General features: G+C 41.8%; 1 protein-coding gene and 1 long non-coding RNA gene across 2 annotated transcripts in view; one reads left to right on the top strand and one right to left on the bottom strand.

Annotated features, from left to right (window-relative positions):
• PDE7B (phosphodiesterase 7B) overlaps positions 1-10256 on the bottom strand; it is a 222870-nt gene extending 212614 nt beyond the window's left edge. Inside the window, exon 1 of the mRNA XM_060692247.2 lies at positions 10143-10256. The gene's annotated coding sequence lies outside the window, so the exon portion shown is untranslated. The remainder of the gene's footprint in view (positions 1-10142) is intronic.
• LOC132712005 (uncharacterized) lies at positions 6127-8694 on the top strand. Its single transcript, XR_009622710.1, has 2 exons — positions 6127-6206; positions 8489-8694. It is a non-coding gene; the product is annotated as an uncharacterized LOC132712005 (long non-coding RNA).
• Positions 10257-19264: the final 9008 nt, after the last annotated feature.

Raw genomic sequence — 19264 nt, 5'->3', positions numbered from 1 at the left:
CAGCTCCCCCCAGAGATAAGGAGAATCCAAGACCTCAGTGCCTTCCGTCGCGCCCTTAAAACCCATTTATTTAAACAAGCCGGGCTGGCTTAAGATGAAATTTTTAACTGTTTTTAAATGTTTTAAACGTTTTTAATTGGTAAATGAGTTTTAATTGGGCCAAATTTATATATCTTTTAATTGTTTTTAATATTTGTTCTGCATGTTTTTTAATCTGGCTGTACACCGCCCTGAGTCCTCAGGGAGAAGGGCGGTATAGAAATCCAATATAAAATAAAATAAATAAATAAAAAACTTTGAATTGTCACTAAATGAACTGTTATATGTGAAGGACTATCTTTACCTACACTGGGCTGCTAAATCCATATCAACATCAGATGGTAGCAAATAGTATTTATTAAAGCACCAGCGGCTTTAGAAGGCAAGATGCACTAGAGAGTGAATACAGAAAAATTATGAACAACTCACTCCTATTGGTGCATGCCAACCTTCCTCATTTATCAGCAGGAAGACCCCATTGGCACTGGCACAACATCTGCCTAGCAACTTTAACATTGATTCCCAATGGAAAGCCAAATGGGTCACTAAATGCCCAGACCTAGCTAGGTATATAAATGACCCCACAAAAAAAGTACCAGGTTTTGAACTACCACATGGACAACCCTGAATAGGATTCACACTTCACACGGCGTCTGCTGGGACTCTGTATGTATAAATGGAGCATAGTATCCTCCCCTCAGTGTGACTGCAGGGTCCCATTTCAAACTATAAATCTCATCATGACTGGCTGTAAACTGAGGGCATATCCAGGTCCAGTATCTGGTTATTATAAAAAAACACATAAATGGTGCTGTGCTTCAAAGGTTAGATGGTCTAAACACAGGGGTGAAATGCTCCCGGTTCAGATTGGATCACTCGATCCGGTAGCGATGGTGGTGGGTGGTTCGGAGAACCGGTAACAGAAATCCCTGGCCCCCCCATGCCCAGCTGAGCCACGCGATCATCAGAGGCTTTTTTTTTCACTTTTAAAAGCATTTTTTCTACAAATGCTTTTAAAAGTAAAAAAAAAAAGCCTCTGATGATCTAGTGGCTCAGTTGGGCATGGGGGGGCAGGGATTTCTGCTACCGGTTCTCTGAACCACCCACCACCATCGCTACCGGATCGGGCAATCCGATCCGAACCTTTTCGTCAGAGCCTTTTAAAAGCAAGCTTGGCCGAAGAGTTTACAACCTCAGCCGAAGAGGTTGTAGAAAAAATGTTTTTAAAAGTTTTTTTTAAAAAAATGTTGGTCACACCCACCCAGTCACATTATCCCCCACCAAGCCACGCCCACAGAACCGGTAGTAACCAATTTTACATTTCACCACTACCTAAACATCGATGTTTAAACATAGATCTTTTTAACATTTATATGTTGTGTTTTACTAATCTAGGTAAAAAGTTCATATATAATGCTAGTCCAAGTATGATATACCATACGCTAAATAAATAGGTTATTGTTGTTGCCATCCCGTTAGTTGTTTGGATTTGTGTAGCCACATATGGCAACTCAGTTAAAGAACAAACTTAAACCCAAAGGATACAAGAAAAGTAGAATGCAGTAAGATTTGGTGTGGTGGTTTAAGACAGGCGGCTAGAAATAAGGAAATGAATTCTAACCTTACATTATACACTATATGAAACCAGTTTGGTGACATTGGGCTAATCATTCTCTTTCAGCCCTAGGACGAAGCAAATGGGGAAACACTTCCAAAACGTTGCCAAGAAAATTGCATAAGTTTATTCAAGTCTCCAGAAGTTTGAACATACACACAAAAGCAATAGCTGGAAAGTTCATTTCCTTCCCCCTCTTTTACAAACCAACAAACAAAACTCTCTTTCGTGCCAACAATATCAGGCTCTTTATCTTCCCTTAAAGGAATTAAACAGCATCCTATTCACAGGTTCCACACATTCAATCATCATCAAGTGGACAGATTTCAACCATATCCCTATCTTTACCAATCCTGCATGGAGAAGCCAAGTGTCAGTTTATTTATATTAGGGGCTTTTATCAAGCCGCTGGGTCCAATTCATTGTTTCCCAATGAGTGATGACAAGCCTCCTTCCTGTGCACTTATATTTAAAATCTGATGAACACTTGAGATCTCAGACAGCTCTAAGTAGCCAGAAAGAGGAAATAAACAGGACTTGCGATCCTTTATCAATGTGACAAAACTGAGAAAATGTACACTAATTTACTGGTAAAGCCTGTATTACCAAAATCCCAAAAATGTTTGCATTGCATAATCCAGTTTCTCAATCTGTCAGTTTTCAATAAGTGTCAGTACCATTATATAATCTCTTAATGGGTTGTCAATCCATGTACTCATTAATTGCTTGATTCTAGTTTCGGGCTCTTCTCTTTATCTGACATGAATTGGTTTGACTTTCCCTCTATTCTGCCTGGCCTTCCACATTTAATTTTGTTTGTCTTGGACTCTTAGCTCAGATTCTAGCTTTGAATCTGTCTCCAGATGGATTCTGTTGCAGATGGAATACAGGAACAACCAATTGTGTTGCAATTAGAACCTTCAACTCTCTGCTTACTGACCTGCCTGCAGCACATTGTTAACAATCTTGGAAGTAAAAGATTCTGGAAGAGATGACCCACATGAATAAATGTACTTCTAAATGAACACCGTGTGTGCATTAGTACTGATAAATTTCGAGATAATGAGGGATGAGACTGTTTTAGTTTGACTCATCTATAATCCTTAGCCCTTAGTGATCATTTTTAATTCTGCCTCTCAGAAAAAGATCATAATTGATGAAGTGTAATGATAATTATCTGACTTGTCTATCTTTAATGACTTTTCAGATCATTGAGAAATGGGGATGATTGGGTTCATGTGTTGTATATAATGTATTTGGTTTAGTTTAAGTTTAAGTTGAATTTGGCTACTTGGTTTATGATTTAGTGTTGTTGTATGAACCCTATCATGCTGAGTACTTTTGTATGACATGTTAAGCCACATTGAAGTTGAGTGCAGTTGGTCATCAAATCATGGTTCCACATAGTGGTTAAATCTGGGTGCCTCATCCATAATCTGAATCACTCATTTATTCTACTGTTTTGCCAAGTGTCAGGACAGTGGTCAAGTGCCCAGGCAATTGGTTTTTTTGGATCCAGAGGCAATAAGCACACCAGTAAGTAAACAGATTTTAAGCTTTATTATTAGCTCTAGCAAACATATTGAAAAGCATAACATATCAAGGAAGATGATATCCAAATCTCTTACAAGCTGTCAGGATCGATAATGACAGCAGAGATACCCCAAGGGTGACCAGTTTCCACAGGACCCAATGCTCGGTTCTGTGTAGAAGCTCTCAATAAACAACAAAAACCTCAAGGTTTTTATTAAAGCCTGACACCATGGCTTCATGGCTTTGCCATGATCATGAGATTGCAAGATATGACCTGGAATGGGAATCAAAAGTTTGAGACTTTGGCAGTAAGAAAAGCTTTGCAACTACATGACTATTCCTCCCCCTTCTCCTTTCTTCATTAAAAAAGAGTAAAAAAAAATAAGCAGATTACCTTAGAATGAGCTCTAAACTTCTAGACTTTTCTTAATATGAAGAAATAAAAATAAACTCCTCAAAATAACAATTGTCTTCTGCATTGCCAGTATGCTTACCTTAACAATTGCTTTGTTTGTCACCCAGACCAAGATATGGGAGCTTATTCATTCTTTAACTGCCAAACCTCTTCTGCTCTCTATTGTTGTTTTTCACTGCTCATAGGTAAGTACCTTTCCCAAAATATAGATTTTCCTAAATGATCCTGATAGTTCCAATCCTGATTAAATCACTAGAATCTATTTGGGGTGAGGATAAACCAGCATGTGCCAACTGCTTAGCCACCACAAAGACGATGGGGGAGGATTCAAATAAGAGAAAGAATGGCAAATCAGTTTTTATCTTATCTTACCCATGGCTTCTTTTAAAAAGCACTATAAAAACAAACCTTGATTTAACATGAAGAGTGAATAAAATCACTGAAAACCATTCCTGTTTCCAGTGTTGAATTTCTTCCAGCCGTTCAAGACATCCCCTCAGAATTTTAGGAAATGGAGGAACATATCAGCTTAAGTAAACAACAAAATAGAATAATTGCACAGCTGTGTAATTAATAATAACCCATGAAATCAATCTCTGTCCCCTTTTAATTCAGCTTTTTCAGTTATATTTAACATAGTACCATTTTTTCAGGGTTTTTAAAATGCAATTTTATGTTTTGGTGCTTATACTGTGCATTGTTTGTCTTATTTCAGGGTCTCATATGCCATTTATGATAGGACAGAATGTAACTGACAGTCTTGTAGGACTGTAGCAATATATCAAAATGCTGGCTATGAAGAAAACAGCCTGAAGCTATGAAATATTGCTTGTTGGCTACACCAGTCCTCCTTCTGGCTATTGGGAATTTTGGCCTCATATTTTCCCTGCTTGTTTAACAACTAAGCATCATATTTTATTTTTCTCTTCTCTTCCTGTGGGCTAGTGGTTGGACAAATGAATCATTTCTTCCTGTCTTCCATTATCTCTTGCTAGGCCAATCTTAGTAACTTTAAGATATCTGACTTCAACTCCCAGAATTCCCCGACCAGCTATGCTTAGCAACCTTAAAGTTGCTAAGGCTGAGAATCCCTGTGCTAGGCCACGTCACAACAATTGCAAAAGGTGGCATTGACAGTGCAGGCACAAGACCAAAAGAGAAATTACTGAAAATTTATACCTCTCCGTATATAAGAATATTTTTCCTGTAGTGAAATAATAGTCACATTTCCCAGTTGCATTACTCCACACTCTAATATCAAGACTCATAACTTAGAATACCACGATGAAACAACTGATTTATTTAGATGATTCAAATAGCATTTTCCTTTATGATGCACAGTGTTTTATTCAAACCATGCAGATCTTGCTTTGCCACTGCGGCTGATTTTCTGAAAACAGTAGCATGCTGTAACCTAACAAGCTGCTTGAAAATGCACAAATTGAAAAAAAATAAAATGGGTGCTTGGGTATGCCACATAAAGAATAATTCAAACAGACTCATTTTTCTCAGAAGTGAGTAGTGAATGTTTAAAATATGAAAGATGTTAGCTATTTCCTCCTATGTGGCCTGAATAACATTTTCTTTCAATATTTGGAAATAATTATTCTACAGAAAACGTGACTACTTTAACTATCTACCCATCTTTGTAAGTTGGCAGAAAATTATAATGGCATGAAACTTGCTATTCTGGTTGCCAATCCCTATCCTTACCTCTGTTCAGGAGTGGGCTGCTGGGGGTTCGCAGGGGTTCGAGAGAACTCCCAAATCCCGCTCCTGGCTGGCCCCATCCACCCCTCCCCTCCCCTCCCAGGAGTCCCCATGCGGCACGTTTTGGATGCAGGTAAGTGCAGGGCGCACGCGGAGGCTCAGGGAGGGTGAAAAACAGGCCTACCGGAAGTTCAGGAAGGCCGGAAACAGTTCCAGAGGGCCTCAAGTCAGGGCTCTGGCTGGGCCACTCTAGGACATTCACAGAGTTGTCCCTAAGCCACTCCTATGTTGTCTTAGCTGTGTGCTTATGACAGGGGTGGGTTTCAGCCTATTCGGTCTGGGTCGGGTAAGCTGGTTGCTCCGACGATCAGCTGAGAGTGAACCGGTTTGCTCCGACTGTCAGCTGGGCCCACCTTCCCGCCCCTGCGCTATACCTACCTTTATTTCGTTCATTTGAAGCCCAGCTGAAAGGCGCAGCAGAGCGGATTGCCATACCTCAGCTGTTTTTAGTGCTTTTAACACTGCTTTTAATGGTGTTTTCTATTGGACGGTGTGCGCGCACAGCGGATTGCTGCACCTCAGCTGTTTTTAGTGCTTTTAACACTACTTTTAATGGTGTTTTCTAATGGACTGCGCACATGAAGCAAACCGGTTGTTACACCGGTTGAATTCCACCACTGGCTTAGGATAATTGTCATGTTGGAAAGTGAACCTTCAGCCCATTATGACATCCTGAACACTCTGGAATAGGTTTTCATTGAGGATATCCCTGTACTTTGCTCCATTCAGCTTTCTCTCAACCCTGACCAGTCTCCCAGTCCTTGCTGCTGAAAAAGATCTCCACAGCATGATGCTGCTACCACCATGCTTCATTGTTGGGATGATATTGGGCAGGTGATAAGCAGTGCCTGGTTTCCTCCAGACATAACATTTAGAACTGAGGCTAAACAATTCACTCTTGGTTACATCAGACCACAGAATCTTATTCCCCATCGTCTAACAGTCCTTCAGGTGCTTTTTTTGCAAATTCCAAGCAGACTTTCATGTGTTTTGCACTGAGGAGACGCTTTAGCCTAGCCACTCTGCCATAAAACCCAGATTGGTTGCCATAAAGCCCAGATTGGCTGTAGTAATTGTTGTCCTTCTGGAACTCTGTCCTATCTCCACACAGGATCTCTGGAGCTCAATTACAGTACCATTGGGTTCTTGGCCACCTCTCTTACTAAGGCCCTTGTCCCCCGATTGTTCAGCTTGACCGGGCAACCAGCTCGGCAGTCAAACATCTTCCATTGGAGAATTATGGAGGCCACTGTGCTCTTAGGAACCTTCCCCAGAATCTGTGCCTTGCAATAATCCTGTCCCTGAGCTCTGCAGACAGTTCCTTTGACCTCATGGCTTTTGCTGTGCTTCAGTATGCATTGGCAGCTGTGATGCCTTCTAAAGAGCGGTTTTTGCCTTTCCAAATCATGTCCAATCAATTTAATTCACCACAGGTGGACTCCAATCAAGGTGTACAAACATGTCAGCAATGATCAAGAGAAATGGAGGGCACCTGAGCTAAATTTCATGTGTTGTTGCAAAGGGTCTGAATACTTATGCCAATGTGATATTTCAGTTTTTTTTCTTTTTAATAATTCTAAAATTCTGTTTTCATTTTGTCATTATGGGGTACTGTGTGTAGATTAATGAGAGAAAAAAATGAATTTCAACAACTGTAGAATCAGGCTGCAACATAACAAAATTGACAAAAGTGAAGGGGATCTATATATTTTAATGTGCATATGTATACACATAAACAAATACATACATGCATACATATATACATACATCTACATAGATGCATGTATGTAGTATCTGCATACAGAATTAAAACAATAAAATGCACATCTGCACATGCATAGCATGTTTTAAAATAAAAGATTCTTTTGGGAATTTTCCCTATTAACACCTGCAGATCCTGTTACAGTAGGAACTCTCTGCTAGCATAATGGTTACAATACTTGCCTAACACGAGAAAGTCCCTGATTTGGCAGAATTGCTTTTTTTCCCCCCAGAAGTATTTATCTTTCCCTAAGCTACCTGCTTTTTTCCTGGGCTTTTTAAAAAGAAAAAAAAAATACATCTGCTGCTGCACCCTTTCATAACTGAAAAAATAAAGGTGAAAAATGAAACAGTGCACCGGTGGGCTTATGAAAACAATGGGCAAAAATTAGACAACAGAGGGAAAGAAAAAAATATTAATTGAAAATCATTCTTGCTGGGTTTCAGGCAAAAGATGTTTTGCACATGAGATCAGTGTTGTAACTGTGTAAGGAAAACCTACTGGAGCAGAATTTGCAGCAGGTGTTATTCAGGCAGAGCAAGGAAGATGCAGTGAGGCAGGGATGGACTTCAAAAATTTTAGCAAGGGGATCTCTGTCTGGTTGCTGGGTGGGTGCGGCCATGGTGGGCGTGACCTAGTCTGACTCTTGCACCATGGCGGGCAGGGGCATTTTTCCCCAGGCTCCGGAGGCCCTGATTCTGGCCTTCCTGAACTTCCAGTAGGCCCATTCTTCACCCTCCCCGAGCCTCCGTGCGTGCCCTGCACTTACCTGTATCCAAATGGACCGCGTGTAGACTCCTGGGAGGGCGGGGTGGGGTGGGAGGGGCCAGCCAAGAGTGGGATTTGGGGTTCTCCAAACTGCTAAGAGTCTTAGCTAGAGGTTCTCCCGAACCCCTGTGAAACCCCCAGCAACCCACCCCTGAAGTGAGGGAATATTTCTGATTCTGCAAAGCAGTCAGTCACAGTACAAGGATTGGCTCAGAAGGATTTAAAGTGCATTGGGCAAACCAGACAGGACCACTCAAGCCAACAAAAGTAGGAAAATGCTACTTTCAAAGTGGAGCAAGAAAAGTGATCCAGAGTTACATTTGTGGTGGGGCAAAACATGACTCCAGGGCAATATGGTCTATTCCTGCCCTTCAAAATGGCTGCTGGTCCCACAGGGTGGATAAGCCCAAAGTCCAACAGATTTTGTAATATATTTTGGATGGTGCTCTTGGGTAGTGTCAGAATAAGAGGGGAAATGTTACCTTAAAGATCACTCAAGCATGTCTCACTCATTTGTTGGGAGCAAGGTGAAGGTAATGCCATGGGATATGATGGAAGAATATTTTACCAGAATGTGTTTTTGCAGGGGTGAAGCTGGGAACATGGCCTTCAAAAGGCAAACATAATGGAAAGCTGGAACAGATCCTTCTCTGAGGCAGCATCCAACTGTGGATTTTTTGATCTTGTATGTATTCAGTCTTATATAACTTATATATAGAGTTGACCCTACTTCCTGATTTTTTAATGATTACTTGGCTATTAATTAGGATTTAATAAATAGAATTTTAAAAAGCTGTCCTCTTTAATGGCAATAATCTTTTCCAATTGCAGTTCCTTTCTCAATGCAACAATCCTTATTATGCTGTGGAGCTTGATGACCTTGGCTGACTTTCTTTTCCACTGCAAGAAAAGTAAAAAAAAAACCAAAAACCTAGGGCATGATTTGCCTAGTCAAGTTAATTTCCTACTTTGATTCCAACATTAATTTCTTTTTACTATCCATATAAAGTAATTCTAAGTCTTGATTTGAATACTGCAATATAAATTAAAGACTAAAAAGGACCAAAGAAGAAAAAAAATAAATGCTCCATCATCCTCCATTTATTTTTAAAAAAAATACAATAAAATAGAAAATCTATGGTACTTCAGATCTGGCATCTGAGGCAATTCTGTCTCCTAATGTCTAGATTTTGAACTGGATTATTTCTTCCCAATTATTCTTTGAAAGCAAAGCATCTAATCATGTGAATTCAGCACTCAGGCTTCTCCGGGATTTGGACACAGTGAAAAGCTTGATGAGCTGCTTTCACCTCAATCAAAGTTTTTTTTTTCTTTAAATCACATTTCTGTTCTTCTTAAATTGCCTTCAGGCCAAATCTATTGAAAATGTAATCTCTCTACTCTCAGGAGATCCTGATTCCATGCAAGTGTGAGTACACTCTATAAGCATAACTATAAATATGACATAGATCTACAGGGAGAACATGTACAAAAGCCACATCCCACTATCAGCATGTTGCACAATAAAGCAGGATAGATACATAATTTAAATATGATTTTTTGGATGACAAACTTTTAGCTAATAAACAGAATAATAGAAGAAGTGGGAATTACATATTAGCTGTCTTGAATTACTATTGATCATTGACACCAACTTAATTTTTTCATTTACCCCCACCCCAAAGGTGTGTGTGTGTGTGTGTGTGTGTGTGTGTGTGTGTGTGTGTGATGCGCAATTTTTGCAGAGCAAGTCCCTGCAGTTTTCTGGACATAGTTTTTCAGAAATAGTTTGCCATTGCCTCCTTCCTAGGGCTGAGAGAGTGTGACTAGCCCAAGGTCACCTAGCTGACTTTGTGTCTAAGGTGGGACTAGAACTCACAGACTCCCAGTTTCTAGTGTGGTGCTACACACTAAATCAAACTAGCTTTCTAAAAATAATACACCCACCTTCAATTTTCAGTTCTGAATTAGGGAGAGAGAATCAGCATGGTGGGAGTGAAGATGATGCTGCAGAGTGATGAAGACTGTCACAATCTTTTAACAATGGAAAAAAGTATTGTTCCACATTATACAATGCTCTTTACTCTTTTAGTTTTAGTAGAATGAAAACCATGATGTTGGAAAGAATTATATTGCTGGATAGAAAAATGATCTCTCCTCCCCACCACCCAACCCTTATAAGTCAAGAAAATAATTGCTGTTTCACAGGTAAGAAATTTAAAATTTGACATTTTCCATACCTTTTCCCTCACATACGCCAGTTCTAGCCAGACGTGGGCCTGAGAAAGATATGCTATAACAAGCAGAGGCTTTGAAGGCACATGCTGTAGCAGCCCTGTCCTGACATTTGCTAAGCTTCAGAGTCCCTCAAGCGCCTGGGAGCTCAGCCATTGACGTCACTGAACAATAGGCAAAATATTTCCTCCTCCTCCTCCTCCTCTGTAGCCTGAATTGTAAACACCAAGCCTGCACAGCAAGCTGAACATTTGGGGAGAGGTGGGAGAAAGGGAATGTGAGCAGCTCTCAAGTGATCTTGCCTGAAAATCAGCAGCTGCTAATGTTGCTGCACAACCAGCTCGCTCTCTCTCTCTCTCTCTCTCTCTCTCTCTCTCTCTCTCTCTCTCTCTCTCTCTCTCTGTGTGTGTGTGTGTGTTTGTGTGCATGCTAGTGTAAGGATGGCAGCACTGGCTTGCTTTCACAAGGGAAAATCTGATGATCCAAACACTCTTAAAAATCCTTCCCTCTCTTATGCCTAGGTAAGTCACAGGCACACAGTCCTGGAGAAATGATCTTGCTATTGTACTGTATGCAAGAAAATCACGACGGAAGCCAGAATAGGGCAGCCAAAGGGCAGAGAGGAAAAGGGGAAGAAAAATAAGAGAGATGAAAAAGATCTCTCTCTCTCTCTCTCTCTCTCTCTCTCTCTCTCTCTCTCTCTCTCCCGCCCGCCTGCCCCCTCTCTCTCTTTCTCCTTCTCTCCCTCTCACAGTATTTAGTAGATTGAGGATGAGCAAAATTAAACCTGTTGCATTGGTTAAGTCAGCTTCCTGGAGGTATTGGTCTTTGGAACTCCTATCCATATTTTCTAGACAAGATAGTCTAACATTTAGTCTAAAATTTAGAGTTTCGGACTTCCCTGCATTACATCCGGAAATTTCAGTGCAGTAGCAGGGAGAAGGACAATCACTGGAAACAGAAAATGGTTTCTCAATGGTGCAAAAAGATTTTTTATTGTATTGGCTGAAATTTATAGAGGCTGTAGCAGGATACCTAGACATTGCAAGCCTTAAATTAAAATACTTCCTTTTATTTAAAAATAACCTTCTTAATATATATATTTTAAAAATGGTATATTGATAGCTTTCATTTTCCACATCAAAAGTCATGTGGCTTTTGGCACTGAGAAATGGAGATTGTCAATATATATTGACCCCATGAATGTTATCAAACCTCTGGATACTAACATCCTTATGTTGACTTGTTTGTCTTAGAATGCATTCACATGTTCATAAATTGCATTTTTCTTTTCTCTGAATGCACAGTGAACTATTCAATGACAGTGCAATTAAGAACTCATTCCTGTTAGGGATTTCTTCATACAGGCAGTCCCATTCTGCTACTTGAACTCTATATTGAAAATTTTCAATGCAAACCTCTGCATTCCCCTGATCCTATGCATGTCATTTAGGAGTAACTGAGGAAAAGCAGCATAAAATATCACTCATACAGTTGCCCCACCCTTCACCCCACCTTCAGCATATATGTGGAAACAATGATGAAATTTGATTCTTAAGCAACTCCTATATAGACTATCCCTGGGAAAATTAAATGTGAAATTTTGAATTGTAGACTCAGAATTTTCCCTTTCTCTTGGAAGGTATTAAAAAAGTGTGCCGGCTAGTGTCTCAATCTGGGTAACCAGAAAAAGATCCAGATCCAGGAACACCAAGAAACTCACTGTATATTCTTATTGGGGGAGACTAATCCTATTCAGAAAAGTATTTCCTTGGAATACTATGAATTACAAACAACCTTCTCAATACTCATTTCTTTTGGGGGACATATATCTCCTATAGTTCAAGGACTGGTCGTTTAGGGCCTGTTATTACCTACTGGAAACACCTTGTAGAAGGTGTGCTTCTAATTGGGACCGTGTTGGTTATGCCAACTCACAAAATATTTGGTCAAATACCATTGACCACAAATGTTGGAATTTATTGTTGGAATGAATTTTTGTGCAACAACTACAGTAGTAGTCAACCAGTATATGGCCGGGTTTACAAGTTTGGATCTATGGTATATATTCCATGTTCTTTTGTTCTAAGTAGAGTTTCCTATTTCCTGTTACAGTTAAACAGTTAAGCAGCAAAGCGCATGGTGACTGTACTCTTTGTTTGATCTGTTGTGTTATATATAAACAGAATTTCTAACAACAAAGTAAAGCTAACAGATCTGGGCTGTAAAAATCAAGACAAGTGTTTTCCAATCTCGGCACCTTTAAGATATATACTGGTTGGGGAATTCTAGGAGTTGAAATTCATATATATATACCAGGGCCTGGTGGCTCAGCAGACTAAAAGCATTGTGATTAACACCAGCTGTCTGCAATTACAGTAAGTTCGAATCTCACCAGGCTCAAAGTTGACTCAGCCTTCCATCCTTTCTAAGGTAGATAAAATGAGGACCCAGTTTGTGGGGACACTAAGCTGACTTTGTATAAATATACAAAAGTATGAAGGCTATTGCTTAAAGCATTGTAAGCCGCCCTGAGTCTCCGGAGAAGGGCGGCATATAAATCAAATTAAAAATAAAAGATAAAAAAATATATATTTTGAAGTTGCCGAGGTTGAGAAATACTGAGCTAGATAATCACTTAATAGTAAAGAGAAAGAACAGATTCTAATTTACCATTGCATGCGGCTGAAGTCACCACTTTTGCAACCTAAATCTGATAAGCCCAAAGAATGAGGCTACTTTTCACATTTCTCTCCTCCCTAACAACCTAGATTTATTTTCAACACTTTTTTTCCAACTGAACAAAATTCCAAACAAAATATATTGAGCTTATAGCTATTTTTAAATCTATAGGATACATACAGAGCCCAGATACATTTTGGAAATAAAAGATAATGCTGGAGTTTGTCATTTTGCTACTTGGGAAGACAGATTTCTATTTTAACACCAAAGTGAGCACCAGGTTACATACCTCTGTTTTAAATTTCAATAAATATGGTTCATAGATATTTGGGTCTCACCAGAAAACTTTGTAGTTCTATGGATAAGCACGAAGCAATAACAGAGATTGCTTTCCATTCTCACCTATTTAAAATTTCCTGAATTGTTGGAATTGGTTGTTTGCAATCAAAATGCTAAAAAACTTGTAGAGTAGGCATGGCATGTGCAAATCTAGCCTTAGCTTTAGTGTGAAATAAAAATGAAATTATTTTTTAAAAAAACAACCTTGTATACATTTCTGATGGGCCAAACAGAAAATTGTAAGGAGTATCAGAGCAAATGGAAAGGAAGAAAATTTAGCAATATCAGGCACTTTTTTCTCTGAGCCAGAGATGAAGCAGAAAGAGATGAAATCAGCCAGCTATAAAAATAATAAAGGTAGGATTAAAAATAATAAATAAATACTCGTGCTTCTATTTCAGGGGTGTCAAACTCGATTTCATTGAGGGCCACATCGGGGTTATGTTTGAACTTGGGGGGCCGGGGGGGCATGGCCAAAGTGGGCATGGACAGCTTCACATCACTCATGTACTACTACTACCACTCATGGACTACTGTAATGCTCTCTACATGGGGCTCCCCTTGAAAAGCACCCGGAGGCTCCAACTGGTCCAGAATGCGGCCGCACGGGTGGTTATGGGCACAACTCGTTGTGCCCACGTGACAACCCTCCTGCGCAAGCTGCACTGGCTCCCAGTGGTCTTCCGGGTGCAATTCAAGGTGTTGGTTACCACCTTTAAAGCACTCCATGGCTTTGGACCTGGGTACCTTCGAGACCGTCTTCTGCCACCAGTAGCCTCCCACCGGCCAGTCCGCTCCCTCAGAGAGGGTCTCCTCAGGGTGCCATTGGCCAAATTATGTCAGCTGGCGACACCCAGGGGGAGGGCCTTCTCTTTGGAATCAACTGCCCCCAGAAATGTGTAAGATCTCCGATCTCTGTGTATTTCGCTGTGCCCTCAAAACCTTGATGTTCTGCCAGGCCGGACTATCAATGTAAAGATTTTAATTGGTTTTAAATATGGGGTTTTAAATTTGGGGGTTTTATAATTGAGCCAATTATTTAATAATTTTAATTATTTTTAAATTTTGTCTGTCTTTGTGCTTTTAATCAGGCTGTACACCGCCCTGAGTCCTTCGGGAGAAGGGCGGTATAGAATAAGGTGACCAGACGTCCCGCTTTTGGCGGGACAGTCCCGCTTTTGAGCAATTTGTCCCGCGTCCCACGGCGTTTTAAAAAAGTCCCGATTTTTCATTCTGCCTCCTGAGTCCCGGCTGCCCCCGCTGATGGCTAGAGGGAAAAAAACCTGTTTAAACTCTTGCCGCGGGGCTTCAAAGGGCCGCCCTACGTTGATTAGCTCGGCTTCCCCCTCTCAGCTGATTTGCGCAGGGCTCTGCTCTTGCTAAATTGCTCAGCAGTTTTTTTTTCTCTTTGTGCAAACCAAGCTCAAAACGAAACTGAAAGTAAAACAGGCTGTTTGCTTGCAACCTTGGAAAATTAGGCAGCAGATTTATTTTCCTTTTCCTCACCAAAAAAGGTAGGTGGGAAATTATTTAGGGCAAAATAACTGGGAAATTATGGGAAATTATTTAGGGCAAAAGAGGAGAGTTCAAGATTTTAAAACACAAAAGAAAAAAAAGCTCTTTTTAACTAGGGAATTGTAATAATTGAGATACTATTAATTGTATACTGTGTTGAAAGCAGAAATGGTTAAGTTGTGGTTTGGAGGAATATATGGGGGAAATTATTTGGTTTATTATTATTGGTAAATATAATTAATTGATTTGTAAGAAATTGGATTGCATGGAAATAATTGGAATATTCATGTTCATATTGATTAATATACAAAAAAGATAGTTATATAACTAATTGATTTATATTAAAATGTTGAATTTGTATTAAACAACTCATATTACATAATTAACCAATGTGAGGATGGATATAAAAATAGATGACAATGGGAAGGGGTATAATATAGAATAGAAGGGAAAAATTGAATTTGATTAAGATTAGAGATGAGGATGAAGGGTAATATTGTTTTTTTTTAAAAAATAGATGAGGAATAAATATGGCAAAAAGGAAATATAGAAATTGTAAATTAAATTGAAATGACTAAACACTGTTTAAATTTGTGAACCAGCCAAATATTCTGTTCAAAGAAAATACATTGTATGTTTGTATGTGTGTTTCTAATTATTGCTATTTATTCATATTTGTTCTCTTTTATTCTTTAAAGTTTAACAATTCATTCTTTATCTTAATATCTTTATATTTGTTTGGGGTTGGCTTTCTTCCCTTTCATCTTTTTTATTGTATAGCAATCTTTCTCCTCAAACCTACCACCTCTCTTTTCTTTCCTTCTTACTTTCTCTTCCCCCCACCCTCTTCTTCTCCTCCCTATTTCCTCTTCCTTTCTCCTTCTCCTCCTCTCTTCCTCCCTCTCTTACCGTCACTCCTACTCTAATTTCCCTTCCCTTCCTTCATCCCTCTCTATTACTGTATCCTTTTATGCATATGGACTACTCAGAGGGCTGAAAAAGTTATTTTTGACTGGTCCTCGCACTTTTGACCGGTCCTCGAACTTACGACTGTCCTCACATTTTACGTTTTTGCCCTATCTTGTCACCATGGTGAAGAGAAGCAGTTGTGAAATGAGTGACATGGTTGTTAAGAATGCTGCACGGGCATAAATGTGAGGATGGTCATAAGTGTGAGGACCAGTCAAAAGTGCGAGGACCTGTCAGCAATGACTTTTTTCAGCCCTCTGGTTAGTCCTTTTGTGCATATGGACTACTCAGAGGGCTGAAAAAGTTATTTTTGACTGGTCCTCGCACTTTTGACCAGTCCTCGAACTTACGACTGTCCTCACATTTTACGTTTTTGCCCTATCTTGTCACCATGGTGAAGAGAAGCAGTTGTGAAATGAGTGACATGGTTGTTAAGAATGCTGCACGGGCATAAATGTGAGGATGGTCATAAGTGTGAGGACCAGTCAAAAGTGTGAGGACCTGTCAGAAATGACTTTTCAGCCCTCTGAGTAGTCTCTATACACATAGCCATGGCCACCCGGTTACATGACCAGCTAGCCACGCCCACCCAGTCACATGGCCTCCAAGCCACGCCCACACAATAAGCCACGCCCACAATGGTGTCCTTACCAATGTTAAAATCTGTTCACCTTACCCTATACACATAGCCATGGCCACCCGGTCACATGACCAGCTAGCCAAGCCCACCCAGTCACATGACCAGCTAGCCACACCCACAAAATAAGCCACGCCCACAATGTCCCTCTTTACCAATGTTAAAATCTGGTCACCTTAGTATAGAAATAAAATAAATAAATAAATAAATAAATATAGGGGGCGGCTGAGGTGGCCCGAGCGCTCTGCCAGTGAAAACGGACTCTCAAGCTCCATTTTCGGCTGCGACGGCCTCCTGCAACCCTCTGCCAGCAAAAACATTGCCATTTCCAGTGGCAGAAGTACTGCCAGCGGTATACTGCATGCAGCCCTCCCAAGCTCCATTTCCACTGGCAGAGGTACACTGTTTCCAGGGCAGCCCTGCAGGCCAGATATAAGCACCCTGCAGGCCGGATCTGGCCTCCAGGCCTTGAGTTTGACACCCCTGCTCTATTTGGTCAAATGACATGGGTAATAATGCTTCGTTTTTTCACACATTTTATCTTAAGGAATTGTATTACTGATCTATATATAACATTAACTAATTTACTTATTCCACAATTCACTATCAACATTTAAAAGTAAATGGTTAAAAGCATTTCAAGAGGGAGAGGGAAAAAAAGGTGGTGAGTGAGAACATTTTCCTAGCAAGAAAAAATAGTATGGTTTATACTTTCTTTTGCAAAATTCATTTTGGTTTTGACTATTCCACAAAAATACTGCCATATCAAATACAATTGTTTTGCAGAATCTCCAGAGTCTGCATGTTATGTATTGATACTTTTGAGTGGGAGTTTCAAACCTGCCTACGTTTCTGATTGGCTGACAGTCCCTCCAGGATTGTATATAAGGAGGGCTGCAGCCTCTGAGTTTTCGCTGAAGTCTCACTGTAAATTAAAGAGCTGTTGTCACTTGCTTGGTTGTGCCTCTCGTTATTCCCGAACCACTTCATTGGCGACGAAGGTGGGATTGAGGTCACAACAAGCGAACCAGTGAGACCACGAGCTTCAGCTAGGCGACGAGGCGAACCACAGGAGGCATACCGAACATGACTGCCTACGTTCCGCCCAAGCCTTTTGATCCGACCCGCGAAAAATGGGTCTCGTACCTGACGAGGTTTGAATGCTCGCTCGAAGCCAGCGACATGCAGGGGCTCTCCGCTAATCGGAAGAGGGCCCTCTTCCTAAGCCACTGCGGACCGGACGTGTTCGAGATGGCAGAGTCACTGTGCGAGCCAACACCGGTCCAGACCGTTTCCTGGGACACCCTGATGGCCACGCTCCGGGCTCACTACGCTCCCGTGCCCTCTAAGTTCGTGCAACGATACCAACTCAGACAGCGCGTACAGCGAGAGGGAGAACCGGTCAGTGCATACATGGCCAGCCTGAGAAAAGCCGCAACCCATTGCGACTATAGAGACTTGGACGATGCGTTGCTTGAGCAACTCATCTCTGGTGTCCGGGACATTAGGCTGCAACGGCGCCTACTCGCCAAGCCTGATTTAACGCTTGCTGGAGCCCTAGACGAGGCCAGGGCTCATGAAGCCTCCACAAAAGCCGCAGAAATGCTGCAGCGTCCGCTGACCAGCAAAGACAACCCCAAGTCTGCCCCGGTGCACAGAGAAGACGCCAGATCCAGCTCGGAGTCCGAGTCGGATGAAAACGTCTTCCGAATGGAGCACCAGAGAAAGGACACAGGCAGCCCCCGGCGAAGCTGTCCCAGCTGCGGAGGGCACCATGACAGACTGTCCTGCAAATATAGGGAGGCTATTTGCAGGCGTTGCGAGAAAAAAGGGCACTTGGCGCGAGTCTGTAGAGCCATTCTGCCCAGAAAACACCAACCACATGAGCGCCGCAGCCAACCAGAACCAACGCGCCAGAAACAACCAACGAGAGAAGGCGGCGCGAAAAAACGGCGTGAATTTGAACCTCGAGATGGCCGCAGCATTCACATAGACCAGGCCAGCGCGGAAATCGAGGACAAAGTCAGCACGGTGGTCGAAATCAACGGCAAGCCATGCTCAATGGAGATCGACACCGGATCGGCTCTCTCCATAATGTCTTGGGCGACCCTAAAGACCCTCCTGCCGTCGTTCCGGAAGGACCAGCTCTCCAAACAGAGACTGCGCATCCTAGACTATCAGGGGAACCGAGTCCCCCTCGAAGGCGTGGGCACGTTCCGAGTCACCTACGGAGACTACGAAAGAGACCTGCCACTGACCATCGTCACGAAGCAGCTTCCCAGCCTTCTCGGCATGGGGTGGTTCCGAGCCCTCGGCATGGGCTTCACCGGCGTCCACCAGATGCTCAAGTCATCGTTAAAAGACAGTCTCCTGACCGAGTTCCAGGACGTTTTCAGGGACACGTTGGGCAAGTATGTGGGGACCCCTATCTCCCTTAATTTAGACCCCAACGTAGCCCAAATAAGACTCAAGGCCAGACGGGTGCCTTTCGCATTGAAACCAAAGATCGATGCGGAACTGGACAAACTGATTAAACAAGGGGTGTTGGTTCCCGTTGACCATGCAAAGTGGGAAACCCCTATAGTGACCCCAGTAAAGTCTGACGGCTCAATTAGAATCTGCGCCGACTACAAGTGCACGATCAACAAGGCTTTGCAGCCGAGCGCCTATCCGGTGCCAATCGTGCACCATCTACTACACTCCCTGGGGCCCGGAAAATTTTTTGCCAAATTAGACCTGGCTCAGGCCTATCAACAATTACCAGTTGATGATGCCACGGCAGAGGCACAAACGATTGTTACTCATAGGGGTGCATTCAAATGCACCAGGCTCCAGTTTGGGGTAAGCGTCGCACCCGGCCTGTTTCAAAGCACCATGGAGCGCCTTCTGCAAGGGCTTCCCGGAGTGGTGCCCTATTTTGATGACGTTCTAGTCAGCGCTCAGGACGAACGTCAGTTAGGGGACAGAGTAAGGAACGTCCTTTCC

Source organism: Pantherophis guttatus, chromosome 1 (genome assembly GCF_059756535.1).
Source record: "Pantherophis guttatus breed Tessera chromosome 1, ASM5975653v1, whole genome shotgun sequence".
NCBI classification, from domain to species: domain Eukaryota; kingdom Metazoa; phylum Chordata; class Lepidosauria; order Squamata; family Colubridae; genus Pantherophis; species Pantherophis guttatus.
This window is presented reverse-complemented; position numbering and strand designations above follow the sequence as displayed.